The sequence below is a fragment of the Rhipicephalus sanguineus genome, chromosome 2, assembly GCF_013339695.2.
Source record: "Rhipicephalus sanguineus isolate Rsan-2018 chromosome 2, BIME_Rsan_1.4, whole genome shotgun sequence".
Lineage (NCBI taxonomy): Eukaryota > Metazoa > Arthropoda > Arachnida > Ixodida > Ixodidae > Rhipicephalus > Rhipicephalus sanguineus.
Genome location: NC_051177.1, coordinates 113,765,386 through 113,782,641, shown reverse-complemented (window position 1 = coordinate 113,782,641; position 17,256 = coordinate 113,765,386).

Genomic DNA, 17,256 nt, shown 5'->3' with positions numbered 1-17,256 from the left:
TTAATGCTTCACGGATTCACTCGAAATGGGCGATAAACCTGCGCACGAACGAGCGTCCCCTCTGTTGCACATTTTTTGAGTCTCAATAGCTAAAACCGTCTTAGTGCCCGCTTTGAAACCACCCGTGCGGAAACTGTGGCAAACGTTGGTGAAAAGACCGAAGCTTCAGCCCACTGCACGCAACAAGACGCGTATATTCTGGTTAAAATGTGTGGAACTGCTTGCCGGCCATAAAATGCCGCCTTATTTTCTTCTGTTTCACTGCAGTCGCGACTGTCTGCAACCAAAGAAATCCACATTATACGAGCTGCACGCGCAGTCAGACGCAAATCTAACTCTGCGAAGGAGAACGAAAAAAAAAAACCTTACTATATAACTTTCAGCGGCACGAGATCCCCCGTCGAGAGGCATACGCAAAACCAGTGTTGAGCGCGCTCTATATACATATTGCGTATAAACCCTAACGACAATAACAATAGTGTGCATTAACTGCTTCAGATGACGAAGCCTCTCCGCGAATAACGTAGTGTCGGCTTAATTGAGCTGTCTCGCGTGCTGCAAATGGCATCTCCGTACCGGAGGTGACTTAGCGGGAACATCTAACACGCATAAAGGTTAAGCCGCGAATGAAAATTGCAATGACTGGGCCGCCGCGCATATCTCATTGGCTTAACGCGCCTCAGCAGGAACTCGAAGCGCAGAGCAAATACACACTGAAGCCAGGGGATGCACGCCATAACTGCAAAGCGCTTGCGACTTATCTCCGAACACGCGCTCAGCATACGTCAGTGGTGGAGGTAATTTAATTTCGCATTGATCTGTGCCGGCATGAGTGGCGAAAACCTTCAATATAGACACGCTGTACGCATGGAACGCAGGATGCCCTAATGCTGTGCAATACAGGAAGAGCCATAGCACTTGCAATGCTGTTGTATATGTCAAAAGCACGATTGCGCAACGATTGCGTACCGGAATTCAGGCAGTCTGCGCATTTCTTAAGACGAAATTGCACATGTCGGCGCAGTTACTGTATCAACAGCTTCTCCATAAGCAATGAGATGCCCAATGCCTGCAATTCCATTTGACTATCTACCAACTGCTTAGTGCTACTACAGTGTTTGCAGAGTGACAGTGCGTATGAGCCACCGTCACTTTGCAAACAAACAAATAAACAAGCAAGCAAACGAACAAACAAATGCTTGGAGCTAAGAAATGCACTTTGGGACAGATAAGTTTGACCCAATTGGCTGCAGCGAATCTGTGCCGGTTTCTGTAGAACGAGGGTGACCGCCCTTGTACCGGTGTGATAGCCAGGCGGGTCGTTTGGCCATCTTTACCCTTGCAGTGATGGAAGTGACATTTTGCTTTTTGGAGCAGAATCAGGAGCAGAAAAAAATGCTGCTTCGGAGCAGCCCTAAGTGTTTTTGGAGCAAGAGAAAAATGCTAGTTGGAGCAGCGATTGGTGTTTTTGGAGAAGATGGCAAAACATTCAGAGCAACTCCCGGAGAATATAGCATAATTTAGGCATCTCATAAATAATAATGTTTATTACTAAATATATTGCACATACAATAATTACTGTAAATTGCAAGAAACAAATAATTAGGCGGATGAACGGTCCTTGAACACTAAATAAGATCAGCTATATATTTGAAATACCTGTACTTGTGGCAGAAATGATGTAGAAGAGATAAAGCTGAACACCAAATTGTAAAGAAACCCCAATCACATATCACTGTTGCCACAGCAGTTTATAATCGGTACAAGATCAAAGCAATCTGTTATTTTTTTACTTCACTAAAATAGTCTGCACTGAAAATTAAAAAAGAATCTAAATGAGTTGTACAATTAAAATGCCAACTCTTGTGGCATAAATGAGGTCATAGCTGTTAAAGCAGTCAATGTAAGTGACACATCACATTCGTCACAGCAGCAGTTAGTAATCAGTATGATATCGAACTAATATCACACACATTTCACCAAAATAGTCTGCTTGTCAGGTACAAATATATAGCTTTCTTCACATTTACCTTACATTTACTACTAATAACATCCCCTATAGAGAGAGAGAGAGAGAGAGAGAAAACTCTTTAATGAAAAACAGAGAATTCTGCCGGCGTACCTAAAGGCGCCTACATCCCCTATACTTTCCTTGGCATTATTGTCTGTTAGTGCTCATTAATATTGTGTATAACAAAGAAAAACGAGCCCTTAAAATTAACACTGCTTTCCTTCATTCATAGCGAGGGTCTCGTTCTCGCAGACTTGATGCTTTCAGGTAGTATGCGAGGGATTATTGGTCAGCTGCCAGCTCGTAATAAGTTCACGTGCTACGTGACGACACAGGCCGAACAAAGAGTGTTCCACACTCGCCGTCATGGCTACTGGCGGCGCTGACTGACACTGCCACGTTTAAATGTACCTATATACCCTCTAAAGTGGACGGGGGTATGGCCGCCGCGGTAGCTCAGTTGGTAGAGCATCGGGCGCGTTATTCGAAGGTCGCAGGTTCGGTCCCTGCTCGCGGCAAGTTATCTTTTCGTCCACTTTTCTTTCTTCAAATTTGCCTTACATTTATTACTAATAACACCCCTATACTTTCCTTAGCATTATTGTCTGTTAGTGCTCATTGATATCGTGTATAGCTGAATCATATATATATATAATGCTAGTATGTAGCTAGTATACAAGCAGCATACTAGGAGAGTATACAGGTTATTTTTAGGGGCGAAGCTACTTAGGGTTTGGGCCTGTCCGTCGATTGTAGAAAGTAGTAGTAGGTAGCCACGCATAGTGGGATGTATCCACTCCATGTGATAAAGATGAGGATGACGACTGATCACCATGAAGAATAAGCGCGTTCCAGTATAGCGCAATGTACCCACTACACGTCATAACGATGATGGTGACGCTGATGACCATGAAGTATAAGCGCGTTCCAGACCACACATTCTCTCTCTGCCATGGATCAAAATAATTGTGAACGCGCTCTCGCCCTCGAAAGGCAAAACGGCAATGCCGACAACAAAAGTTCCCCTGAGCTTAACGTCATATATGAGGACCCCCGCGTTTGTGTGTCAGGTCTTTGTATGATGATCGAGTGGGCAAAATTGACGGGGATTGACGGTTTACCAGATTACCTCCGGAGCTTCACTCACTCATCATTCACTTCGTGGATATGGCGTGATTTTTTGGCTTTGTTTAGGCTGGCTGGATGGTCACGAAGTTCATTTTTTTCAGTTTCCCAGTGCCATTTCGGAGCAGGTTCGGAGCAGTTGCTAACAAAAATTACTGTTTGGAGCAGCATGGAGCAGCATTTCTCATTTGAAGCAGTTTGGAGCAATTGGAGCAGCACTTCCATCACTGCCCTTGGTCAGCGGCAGCCTCAAGGATCAGCATAGGCTGGCCTCGCAGGCCCAGAATGCGGCCCGAGCAATAGGAATCTTGGACTAAGGACGCCTCTTCTTAGCTCTCTTCTCAAATAAAGATGGTTCTTCTCTCTGTCTATCTCTCGAAGAACTAAGAATTACATATGATTAATTTTTGCTGTCAGAGCAATAAATTAACGCTATAGGCAAAAGAATAAAGAGGGATTGAATTGGGGTTCATGATGTTTCTCAATTTTGTCGCTATCTCCTATACATAAACTGACCTTGTAATCTATGATTTCTATATTTCTTGGCGTATATACGTGCAACGTTGTCAGCTCGCTTAGCTCCTTAACCTTCCTTCCTTCCTTTCTTCCTTCCTTCCTTCCTTCCTTCTCATTTTATGGCTGCTGTCACTACGAAACAGCTCAATCTGCGAGGCTGTTCTAAAGCTGTCACTCTAATGTGAAAAAAAGTGGCTTCTCATTCGACAACGCGTGGAAATGTAGAATGATCTTCAAATAAAATGTCCATTTGTGCATTACCGTGCAGGATGTTGAGGGTTGAGGGCCGACAAAGTGGACATGAGATCCATTTTAGAACGTATCACAAAGTTCGTTAAAACGAAACACTTCCCGCGATATACTTAGCGGAACATCACTAGCGCGCTGGCCTTATTTGTGCCGAGCACTGACAGAACCATCTTTGACCCACATGCTGAACGAAGGCGCAGCATCCCGTCTTATAAGCTTGCGCACTGGCGTAGACCGCTAAGCTCTTTACGTCCGAGACCAACACATTGAGCGACGTTAATCTAGCGACACTTTCGCGGAATAGGCCCTTAAGAATCCTACGATTCTTAAGGTCCTAAGCTGTACGATCATTCGTTGCTTTATTTTCTCCCCCTCCCCTTCTCTTTCTTTCTTCCTCTTCATCTTCTCTGTGCACCCGTGCCATCGCGAATTGTGCCTGAGCAGACAGAGCTTTTATCACTACCGCACACTCGTGCGTGCGCTGTCAGCAAATCTCCGAGAATTTAATCGAATGCAGCGCTTAAGAGAACTTCTTGTTGGACAACTGCTTCAGGCTCTAAAAAGCACACAGACCGCAAGGGAAGATGGTCGGTCAGAGCACCGAACAGCGTGTATGAGCGTCTTGTGCTCTTGGTGTGTTTTTTAGCGCCTAAAGCAGTTAAACTGCCATTGCAAAGCACAAAGAACGGCGCGAAACAACGCGTGTCCTTAAAATACTCGAGTCGTCATTGCAGTAGTCAGGTCCAGCAGCCGCTTCAACGCATCGTTTTTGAGCCCGATCACGTACAACCTACGCACCGCAACATGATAGCTGCTGGCTAATGAGCAATATTTGTAAAGACAATGTTTAAAGAAGCTAAATGAACCATTTCTTTTTATTTTTTATAAGTATGTTCCCATAATGCGCTTTTAAAATGTCTTTTACTGAAAAAAAAAACAACCGGCGAATGCCCGTTCACGATATATTCAGTCGTGCAAAGACAAACAAGCGCCAATACGTGCTACATTAGCGTTAGTGACTTGCAGAGAATTTGAATCCTTGCATGAGAAAACAGCATGAACACCGAGTTCGGCAATACCACCGCCGCTGCAGCCGTTTCGAGCGAAATTCAGAACCTAGACTCTCCAAGTGAAGCCTTATTGTATGGATGGTTACTCTCTTGAAGAAGTTGCAAGAAAAAGGAAAAACGCCAGGCCTGCGCTGAAACCGCAGCACAGTCACAGCGAAAGCTGGAAGAGCGGCGTTTCTAGAGCCCGTTGTAAGCTTTCTAGGGGCTACCATACAAGTACACTAGAAAGGTACCAACTACGCCATAAATCACAATGTTTGTGAAGTTGGGAAGCACCTACTAAGCCATTATTCGTCATTCTGCGGAGAAGCGAGGCGCCAGCTACACGTCTGTAAGGCATTATGTGCACTTGGTTGACGCGACGACTGATGACGATGAAGAATTATGGCTCAGCCCTATGTAATGGGTTGGAAGCTTTAAACGGCCCACCAGTTATGTAATTTCCATTGGGTGACGCCCGGTCGCTATTTCCCTCTCTCGTCATGCTGTATACCATACGTTGACGTGGGAGAGAGACGGGGGGGGGGGGAAGAACTTTACTGAGACCATGAGGAAATGAATCATGCGCTTATGGGCTTCCTTGGCAACCAATACAAGTGCACTTGCGAGGAACCCACTACGCTATAAATCATTGTAATTTTACTGAGACCCTGAGGAAGTGAATCATGCGCTTATGGGCTTCCTTGGCAACCAATACAAGTGCACTTGCGAGGAACCCACTACGCTATATATCATTGTAATTTTTGAGAAGCCATTTTTCGTCATTCTACGGAGAGCATTGGTACCTGCTAAATGCATGTAAGGAATTATGCGCAGCTTTTTGATGTTGTGCCTCATGACGACGAAGAATTATGGCAGAGCCCTTTGTAATGGGTTGGAAGCATTCAACAACCTACTCGTTGCGCAATTCGCATTGCGTGACGTCTGGTTACAGAATTCCCGTTCTGCGACGCTTGGTGCTTATTTTACTCTTCTACCACGCTATATTGCATATGCTAATGTGGTTCCTTCCCGACATGAAGCCTGTATAGGACCTTTTCGCAAAGCAGTTTCAAGCACCGGCATGGCTCAGAGGTTGAATACTGGGCTCCCACCCAGAGGGCCCAGGTTCGAACCGCGTTCCATCCTGGCATTTTTTTCTTATTTCGTTTTTTTTTTCTTATTTCGAGCGATACTAGTTACGGGCGGCGGCGGCGGCGGACAACTACGGCGCCAAAAACGGCCGGTGAAATGACCTCATAACAGCTTTCGCTGTAAAAAGGAACTGTGCATGAGATTCCACTGTTCTTCCGTGGAGCCATGTTCTTCTGTTTAACTGTGTCTATACAAAAGTGGCCTCCTAAAAAAGAAAGAAAGAAAGAAAGAAAGAAAGAAAGAAAGAAAGAAAGAAAGAAAGAAAGAAAGAAAGAAAGAAAGAAAGAAAGAAAGAAAGAAAGAAAGAAAGAATGTGGTGCTAGCAGAGCAGAAAGTCACGGATTGCATGTTCGGTGGAGACGACGGCTCATTTCGTTGTAGTATGAGTGCAAGAACGCTCATGTAGCGGGCTGTTTGTGCATGCTACAGGGCCCCACGTGTTCAACATGTTTTAACACGAAGGTATTTTATGCCGGGGTCCAGCACGGCTCCACTGACGTATTTCCGTCACAGATATGACGTTGTCAAGTATAAAGACTAACAGATGGCAAAGAAAAACTAGAAGAAAAAGTGCCGTCACAGGGAGTGGAACTTATGACCCCCCACTCCGCACAGCGCGGCGTGAAACGATTTGGCTACAGACGGCACGTTCTTCGCCATGTTAACGGCGAGCTATTTATATACACCATTGCCGGTGGCGGTACTCAGAGATTGGTGGTACATCAGCATGTTTTCGTTATCACTAGCGAAATGGCGCGAAGGGCTCGATGAGCCCGCTGTAAACGTCGTCGCCCCACGCGTTTTGATGAGTGCGCGCCTCTACAGGGCGTGGTTGCTCGTGCGCGCGCTTATCTCGTGATGGCGTTGGTTTGTACGTCTTGTGCCCTCAGCGCAAGCTTGCGTTGAGAGCGCCAAGGTCGCTGCGCTCACTGCAGCGGCCGCTTTTGCGAAAGGAGCGCGCTGCTCACAGAGAAATGAGTTACAACTGTGACAGTTCACGCTCATCCTGTGTATGTTCTTTCCGTGCATGCTTTCTGCTTCAAGAGCATGTTGCAGACTAGAGCTGCTTGCCGTTTTTCTCGTGACATTGCGATTTGATGCTATAGCTTCATTCCCCCGTCCTTGGGGCGAAAGAATGCACAACAAACGCTCAACTACGTCTGTGAAAACTTGTTTCACTGTGGTGTTATACCGATTCCTATGACAGAGGGTGCAGCCATGCTTTTTTTGGAGACCCTAGTAACCCATTTTGCCGCTTCAGTACGCTAAGCTCTCATTTATTTCACTCTGCCTTGAACGTTGACAACTTTGGGCAATTTCCCGTAAAGCCAAACCATCTACTTCGCTTCACATTATTTGTACCATGTGCTTTTGTATCCCTATCCTAACGTTACATGATCTAGGCTGATGGTTCACATTCGCTGCCCTTTATCCTTCTTTCGGTGGGGTCTGCTCTTCCGATGAGTTCTATTATTTCGCTTCCTACACACTGGACATATGTCGTCTCAAAAGCCTGCGCTTCTTTCCTACTGTCCTCTACCCGAATCTGGCATATGCCTACACGACGCCAGCCCTGCGAGTCGACCCATTTATCGACCATTGAACTTGGAAGGTTTAGGCGCTTCAATCCTAGCCATAGAAGGATGGAATGCTTGGGTGAGTGCGTTGGTAGCCACGACAGATACGCATACAGCTCTTTCTATTTTTTTAAGCAGAACATCCTCAAAGACACTTAAAACACAAGGATTGCGCTCCCTTAAGCTAGTGGATATACGCACGTCTAGATAACATGCACCACTGAGAATGTTCAACTGTGTACGTGGCCACTGTGTCGTGCGCCCACGATTGGCCAACCTTCCAGTTATTTCTTTCGCAGTGACGGAAGGGTCTCGCAACAGCTTTAAATGTGTTCGGATCTGTGTCACACTCATACGCGCCTGCACGTCACGTGAGTACTCATACCTCGACAAACAAGGAGGTTAAGCTGTGCTCATGTCACGCCTTATCGTCACTACATTGCTGAATCAAGCAAGTACTAGGTCTCTTAAATTACAACGTCTATCGCAAAAGCGTTCTAAACGCGTAGCTTCGTGCAACTGTATCCTACGTGCAATCTATTCAGTCTGCTGGTGTTGCTTAGTTTAGTGCGTTTGTGTAGTTTTCCTGTCAGGAAAATTCGATCAGCGTGCAGTGAGAAAGAGGTGGTCTTTATCAGTGTGCGTTATCGTAGTCTAGGACAAATGCATTATCGAATTTGGGAGAGAGATAGAAACTTCAGAAATATTTCATGAAGGAGAGATTATCCTTGCATTGAGCACAAAGTATTTTAGCGAGCACAGAGTGTTGGAACACTCTGGTCCAACAACGATCAATATACCACCTTCACTTTCACTATTGCAACAATCTTCCAGCATATTTGCTTCAGTTTATGCATAGTTCAGCGGTGCGAATGAATTGCTTAATAAGGAACTCCGTGCTCCTTACACGTGCTTTGCAGTCTCCATCACGGCAGCTTGTTTCATTTTAAGGACGCGGTTTTCCTTTGTCTTTTCTTCAAGTTGCCACGAGCAGTCCCAAATTGCGTATTGTTCACGTTTTTTATTTCTTTTGCTTTTGCGAAATGTTTGAACATGCTTTCGCCCTCCGCTAAAACAAGATATTGGGACAGAGTTCATGAAAGCTCCAAATTGCTGTCCTAACCCCTAAATGTAGTCTGTTTGCGCCTAACGTAAAATTCTATGCCGTGACCTAAAGCAGTGGATGAACTGTGAAAGCCCCGTGCACAATTCGTAATCCTGGGGCCGCAGGTTAGTGTGCATAGCTACCAACATAATGTTTACACAATTGAGCTATTCAAACCTTTCCCACATTAATGATCTTCTGACATTCTAAGATCACTCCTGGGTGAAAAGTTGAAGTTTCAGAAGCATCTATGAGACTCGTTAAGAGAGGTTACGTAAGCATGAGTAAGCCAGCCATAAATCTATAAAAACAAGCTTTGGCGCTTGCGTAAGGCGTAGTCAAAACGGTCATCCAGAAAAATTATACTCCTACTAACCCTTCAAGCACAGGTTCCTGCGAAAGTAATCAATGCTCGTCAGTCAGCGTGCAATTAAATACCGCAACAAACCGACGCACAAAAAAGGCGGTGAACCCCAGAAAAAAATTGTCATCGCTGTCCACGCAGAAACATCTGAACTGTGCTTACTGCTTACGCGGTGAACTGCGAAATGTTATGTCAGAGGGTACACAATAAAGCTGCCCGACGCTGCTGCTTTCCCTTCAGAAACTTCCGACGCAAACTTGGGCTAACACGGCCGCACGTGTCGCGGGTGATTCATAACGCGACTGCAAGGAGTGTGATGGAGCCTCATCTATTATATACGACACTGTCCTTTTATCGCGTCGCGCAACAATCGCAGTCATTTATTTCACAAAAAGCTGCCAACGTTCGGGTCGTTACAACGCAACGCGTCTTTCTCCCGCCTCGTTACACCACGCGTCGTCTATCCGCCACCGGCGGTTACTAGGGAGCTTGCAATAAACAAGTAAAACAAACAAGCTCTTGAGTAATCAATAAACTCCATCCATTCAAGGCGTCACGGGCTCAAGACACTGCGCACGTGCGATCGAGTTCGCGATACAAGCGCTGGTTCGTGTTATGCTGCTCCTGCACTGACCGTAGAATAGATAGCGCTATGATTCGCGCGAAGTTTGCTTCGCGTTACAATGTTTTTGCGCAAGCTGCTCTTCCAGCCGGCTTACCAGAGCGACAGCTACCATCCATCGATGTAGGCAGGCGAAGTGCACACTCATACAGTGTTCAGCGCAGCAACTTATCACGACGGGGACAAGAAAATGCACATACTCTAAGCCGGAGCGAGTAGACGCTCTCGTCTCCTACTGCAAGCGGGCCTTCTTTACAGTGCTCCGACCAGCTCTGACCATTTGATACCTAATAGCAGACTTCGCATTAAAGCTGATGCATTTCAAACGCAACACAGGCCTTGTAGCACACTCGAAATACATATAAGTCAACCGTTGTTCCATAAGGGCAAGTCTGTATTGCAATAAAAAGTCACAGTTTCCCCGCAAGGGCGAAGAAATGAATTCAATAGCATGAAATCGGGATGTCACACGGAGAACGACAAGCAGCTCGATACTTGCACCGCGCCACTGGAGCATAAAGGACGCCCGAAAAGAACGCTGAGGTGTACGACAAGCGTGAACTAACAACTGTCACAGATGTTACATCATTGTGCTTGAGCAACGCGCTGCAAGTGTCGACAATGGAGAATCAGACGCTCTTAGATATTTCTTTTCCTTTTAAACTGTGGCGCGTGGAGTGACCCTTATGCGTCTCCTGCCACACGGGGGTGTCTGACGCAAGGTGTGCCCGGTGTTCTTTTTTTTTCGTTCTACATGACGAGAGGGTACATAAAGGGGCCACTTTGTTGTTCGCGTCTCAAGGGCAGTTTTCAAATTGCAAGTATATGTAAGAGCGTTGCGTGATAGAAAACGCGCTCAAGCTCCTCCGAGATCTGCGTACCACCAGCGGTAAATGGTGTATATAAATAGCCCGTCGTTATTTCGATGGTGCATACATGGCGCGTTGTTGCGTTGTCGAACGCAGCGCGCTGGACAGCGAGATGCATATTCATATTTTCGAATCCCCGTTCGGTTACTCCGGAAATTTTTATTCTGCTTTATTTTTATTTGTGCCTTTATATATATATATATATACATATATATATATATATATATATATTGTAAAGGAAAGACACAGAGAAATAGACACAACGCCTGTTGACTAGGCCGGCTGTTCTATTCTGACCCTCGTTCTTCTCTTCTCCGCGCATCCTGCTCTCGCGCCAGAGCCCCGTTGTCGTTCTTCGTCATCATACTCGGCCACGACTGCGAGCGGCCGCAGCTGCCGACAGTGTCTCTGGTGGGCGGCACTGGCTGCATCGAGGCCGATCTCGGCCACGCAGTGACTTGGTTTGATGAGGTGCCAAACGTAGTTCAGGCGGGCGGCATTGACTGTGTCGCGGTGGTCGGTGTTGTATACGCCGTGACTTGTCCTGCTGAGCTGCCAAGCATTCCGGAGGGCGACATTGGCTGTGTCGGGGTGGTCGTGGCTGTGTCGGGAGGCCTTGATCACGCGGTGACTGAAAGGGCTGAGCGGCAGGAAATGACGCTAGTGGATGACCCTTGTTGCGCGACCTTGGGAGAAGGTTCAGCGCTGCCGAGTCATCAGTGTCCATAATTTTAGCGTCGCACAGAGGTGACAGATTTGTGTGCAAGGAAACGTCTTGCGCTGGCGTCGCGGGAGTGTAACACTTAGATAGCAGAGGCATGTCTTCAATGTCTGCAGCCGTGTTGGTCTCCCTGGCCTCCATGGGCCTCCCGGCCTCCGGGGGGTCTGCCCGTTTCCCATTCGGCGCAAGGTGACCATCTGCTGTCATGGGCTCGTTCGGCTTCTGGACTGCACGCGTGTCAGGCATTAGAGGAGCCGGAGTCTCCACGTTTCCAAATGATGATGAGCTCGGGGTCCCCGTCATCGGCTTCGGTGGCCCGCAGGTGGTCTTGGTCAGGAGCAAGATATGTCGTGAGGTGTGTCCAGACGCGGAGTGTGAGGTCTGGACTGCTATGCCCGCCTTGCGGATTGCGTCATTGTCTGTGGTGGCGCGCTCCGCAAAGTTTGCAGTGCATGATGTGCAGGACACAGCTGTACCATCACGGCAGTTCCCTTCAGGAACTCGCAACTTGAGAGTGAGCACGTCGGTGAAGGGCGCACCTGCACCGTCGGGATGATGCGCTTCAGGATCTCGGTCATTGAGGGAGGGCAAGGTGGTAGAGGCTTGAGCTGCATTGTCTAGGCTGTGGGTCTGACAGCTCCCATCGGGGGCTGACAGTGGATCTTGAGCTAGGTGGTCGCAGGCATGAGATAGCGGGCGAAAAAGATTCATCAGCTTGGCTGACCATTCCGGCCAAGACCCTCGTTCTTCTCTTCTCCGCGCATCCTGCTCTCGCGCCAGAGCCCCGTTGTCGTTCTTCGTCATCACAATATATATATATATATATATATATATATATATATATATATATATATATATATATATATATATATATATATATATATATTGTGACGACTCTGAACGGACGGCCATATAGAGACGGTCGGAACTTTGATATCGCCCAGATAACAGCAAGGCATTCCTTCTCCGTGGTCGAGTAGTTAGCTTCCGCAGATGACAGAATGCGACTAGCATAGGCGATGGGACGCTCGACGCCATCTTGCCACTGGACGAGCACTGCACCAAGACCGATGTTGCTTGCGTCAGTGTGCAGTTCAGTGGCGGCATCTTCGTCAAAGTGTCCTAGTACGGGCTCGGTCTGGAGGCGCTGCTGAAGCTCGGAAAAAGCGTCTCTTTGCTCGGGACCCCAGACAAAAGGAATATCCTCTTTCGTTAAGCGGGTGAGGGGTTCGGCGATGTTCGCCAAATTCTGCACAAAGCGCCTGTAGTATGCGCAGATGCCTAAAAATCGGCGCACATCACGTTTGTTGGAAGGTGGGGGAAATGCAGCAACAGCCATTGTCTTGTCTGGGTCCGGCCGAATGCCATCGTGACTGACAAGGTGTCCGAGGAACTTTAGTTCGTCGTAGCCGAAATGGCATTTCTCCGGTTTTAGTGATAGGCCTGCTTTGCGAATTGCGACGAAGACGGACTGAAGTCGTTGTAAATGTTGATCGAATGTTTGCGAAAAAACAACGACGTCGTCTAAATAGACAAGGCACGATTCCCACTTGAGGCCTGACAGCACGGTATCCATCATCCTTTGGAACGTCGCTGGAGCAGAGCACAGGCCGAACGGTAGCACTTTAAATTCGTAGAGGCCGTCGGGAGTTATGAACGCTGTTTTTTCACGGTCGCGTTCATCGACCTCAATCTGCCAGTAGCCGCTTCGCAAATCCATGGATGAGAAATATCGGGCATGTCGAAGTCGATCCAGTGAGTCGTCTATGCGTGGAAGAGGGTAGACGTCTTTCTTCGTCACTGTGTTGAGTTTTCTGTAATCCACGCAAAATCGAAGAGTGCCGTCCTTCTTTTTTACAAGTACGACGGGGGACGCCCATGGACTGGTCGAGGGTTGGATTATGTCATCGTCGAGCATCTGCTTCACCTGAGAACGTATCATCTCTTGTTCTTTTTGCGCCACCCGGTAGGCGTGCTGTCGTACCGGTCGTTCGGTAGGGTCCGTTATAATGCGGTGCTTTACGGTTGGGGTCTGCTTGATTTTTGAAGTGGACGCAAAACAGTCACTAAAGGTGCGTAACATAGTGCGTAGGTGCTCCTTCTGCACGCATGTGAGCTTCGGATTCACATCGACTGTGCTGGCCACTGCAGTGTCACATTCGGCGGCTGCGGCAATCGGAGCAATCGTAGAAAATGCTTCGTCGCCAATGGCTTCGAAGTGAGCGATTGCTGTTCGCTTTGTCAAGTGTTGGTATTCGCCGCTGAAATTCGTGATCAAGAGCTGAGTGATCCTACGTTTCAGTTGGACGATACCGCGAGCGACGCAGATTTGCCGAGCCAGGAGCACCGACAGGTTCGCTTCGGCGATACCATTACTGCTATTATCGCAGTCGCTCTCCACAGTTACCAACATACTGGTTCGCGGCGGAAGTGTGAGGGTATCGTCAACAATTCGAAGTGCAGTTTTCTGCGTATTGGTATCTTTCTGTCTGGGAGCATGGTCGTCTGAAAACGTTATAAGCAGGTCTCGAAGGTTAATAACGGCTCCGTGCTCGCGGAGGAAATCCATTCCGAGAATAACTCTTCGGGAGCATTCACGCAACACGACGAAAGAAGCAACGTACGTCGACTCAAGGATTTGGAGCCGGGCGGTGCATCTCCCAATTGGTGTCAATAGGTGACCGCCTGCTGTCCGGAGGTTGGGTCCATGTCCCCACGGTGTCGTTACCTTTCTCAGCTGAACAACGAGGTCAGCGCTGATAACGGAGTAATCGGCGCCCGTGTCTACCAGAGCAGTTACGGGGTGGTTGTCGACAAGAATGGAGATGTCAGCAGATACACGTCTGTCGTCGAGGGTATACGTCTGCGAAAGGGAGTCGTCGGATGTCGGCAGGCAGTTCGGAGGAGGGTCTTTTAACGGTCGATCGACAGCGGCCTCACCCCCGGAGGTCGCTGTTCCTAGTTTCCCCGGCGTGGGCTTGGGGACCTAGGCGATCGTCCCGCAACGACGTCGGCAAAGGTTGAGTGTTGGCCAGGTGACATGGAGCGCCGGGGAGACGGTGAGCGGGATTGGCGTCTCTGAAAGGTGGAGGACTGCTGGCTTGCCAAGTACTCGGCGGTAGCACGGGGCCGCTCACCATCCCGCGGTCGACGAGCATCTGGACGAAAGCCAGGAAGGCCCATGTGTCGGTACGTACACTCGCGGTAGACGTGACCTGGTTCACCACAATGGTAACAAAGGGGCCGATTGTCAGGAGCGCGCCACACACTGGATTTCCGAACATTGAGTCGTGGGTTCTCGTAATGCGGTGGGCTTGAGTAGAACGGCGTCGTCTGTTGGGTGGGCAGACGGGACGGATAGCCGACTGCCGGTGCAGGAGTACGTAACGCCTCCGCGTACGTTAAAAGAGGAGCCTCTGCTGGCGGCGGAGCCATCAACGGTTGAACCAGGTGCCGGACCTCTTCGCGGACAACATCCGTTAGAGCAGCCACATGAGGCGGAGGAGACGCTGCGTGCAGTTTTTGCAGCTCCTCGCGTACAATACTGCGCACAAGCTCCGTAAGTTCCCTCGCGCTCGTGACGTCAGGTGTTGCCAGAGACGATGACACAGATGACAGATTGCTTGGGCGTTCGTACTGCGACGATCGCTGCCGTAGCATTCGCTCCATCGTCGTGGCTTCGTGGAGGAATTCCGCTACGGTGCTTGGAGGGTTGCGCACGAGTCCCGCGAACAACTGCTCTTTTACGCCCCGCATCAGTAGGCGCACCTTCTTCTCTTCTGTCATTGACGGATCAGCTCGCCGGCACAGCCGGGACATGTCCTCAACGAACATGGCAACGCTCTCGTTCGGGCGCTGGTTCCGGGAATTGAGGAGACGTTCTGCTTGCTCCCTTCGGTCAGAACTTCGGAAGGTATTCTGAAGCTGAGTGCAAAACTCTGGCCAGGTTGCCATGGTAGCTTCATGGTTTTCAAACCAAGTGCGCGCCGAGTCCTCGAGGTAAAAGTAGACATACCGAAGCTTCCGGTGTTCGTCCCATTCGTTGACGCTGGCGCAACGGTTGTAGTCGTCAAGCCAGCCGTCGACGTCCTCGTAAGTGTCACCGTGAAACGGCTTCGGAGTTCGCGGGGCGTTGAAAAACCATGGCGAAGGCGGAGTCGATGTCTGTTGAGTCTGTGTCCCCGCGCTTGCCATACTTCTGTAGAGTTGTGGAAGGGGGCCGAATTCAGGTGGTAGGCCTAGTTGCCGCCGACTACGCCGTAAGTCAGCTGGTTCTTCCAAGGCGTGACTACTGTCGGGATCTTCCTGCTGGTCGCAGTGCATACTCAGAGTCGTCACAGACCATCATGCCCTCTGTTGGCTGGCCAATCTCAAGGACCCTTCAGGGCGTCTCGCGAGATGGAGCTTGCGCCTTCAAGAATTTGACGTAACAATCGTCTACAAGTCTGGCCGGAGACACGCTGATGCCGATTGCCTTTCGCGCGCTCCACTTGCAACGACATCAAGCGATGATGATACCGAAGGCCATTTTCTTTGTGCTGTCAGTGAATCTGACTTGGCCCAACAACAACGGAACGATTCAGAGCTTGAACAACTTATTAAATACCTTGAAGGCCGTAGCTCGAGACCTCCGCGGGCATTCGCGCGTTCAGAATCATTCTCTCTCCGTAATAACATCCTCTACAAAAAGAACTTCAAACCTTATGCGACTGAACACCTGCTCGTCGTTCCATCGGTGCTGCGTGCCGACATTTTATCTGCCTGCCACGATGAGCCTTCGTCCGGCCACATGGGATTCGCGCGTACCCTTGCTCGGATTCGTCAGCGCTACTACTGGCCAAAGCTCACTCAGGATGTCAAGCATTACGTAAAAACGTGTAATGATTGCCAGCGTCGTAAAGCCCCACCTATGCGCCCAGCTGGTTTCCTGAAGCCTGTTGCACCGCCAGCGGAGCCGTTTCAACAAATCGGCATGGACTTGCTCGGGCCCTTCCCGAAGTCTCATGACGGCAACCGCTGGATCGTAGTCGCTACTGACTATTTGACGAAGTACTGCGAAACAAAAGCCCTACAACGAGGCACTGCCAATGAGATTGCGTACTTCTTCGTGAACAACATCGTCCTCCGCCATGGAGCGCCAGCAGTTGTCATCACTGACCGTGGAACAGCTTTTACAGCGCAAATGATGCAAGACGTCATGAGGCTTAGCGGAACCGCTCATCGCAAAGCTACCGCATACCATCCACAAACCAATGGTCTTACGGAGAGATTAAACAGGACCCTCGCTGACATGCTCTCTATGTACGTTCACCAAGACCACAAAAACTGGGACGACGTTCTACCATACATTACGTTCGCTTATAATACTGCGGTTCAAGAGACTACGGGGTTCACCCCTTTCCGGTTGCTTCACGGCCGAGAAGCAATTACGATGCTGGATGCCATGCTGTTACCCGACAGCTGTTACATTACCACCGATGCGAACGACTTTATCCGGCTCGCAGGCGCAGCTCGCAAGCTTGCACTCGAGCGAATCCAAAACCAGCAACACATCGACTCGCACAGGTACAATTCTCGTCATCGCGAGGTTATTTACCAGCCCGGTGATCAAGTGTGGCTCTGGATTCCTATTCGCCAAAGGGGCCGCTCGGAAAAATTACTCCACCGCTACTTCGGTCCTTATCGAGTTCTACGTCGCCTCAGCGACGTCAACTACGAAGTCCTGCTTGAAAGCACGGCTCGCCGATCTCGTCGTTTAAAGCAAGCAGACGTTGTGCATGTATCGAGGATGAAGCCGTACTACCCCCGTTGACTATTCAAGTCTACTTGGATGATCGTTCGAACACCTCGACACTGCTGCATCATTTGTGCGTGTGTGCGTGTGCGATTATTT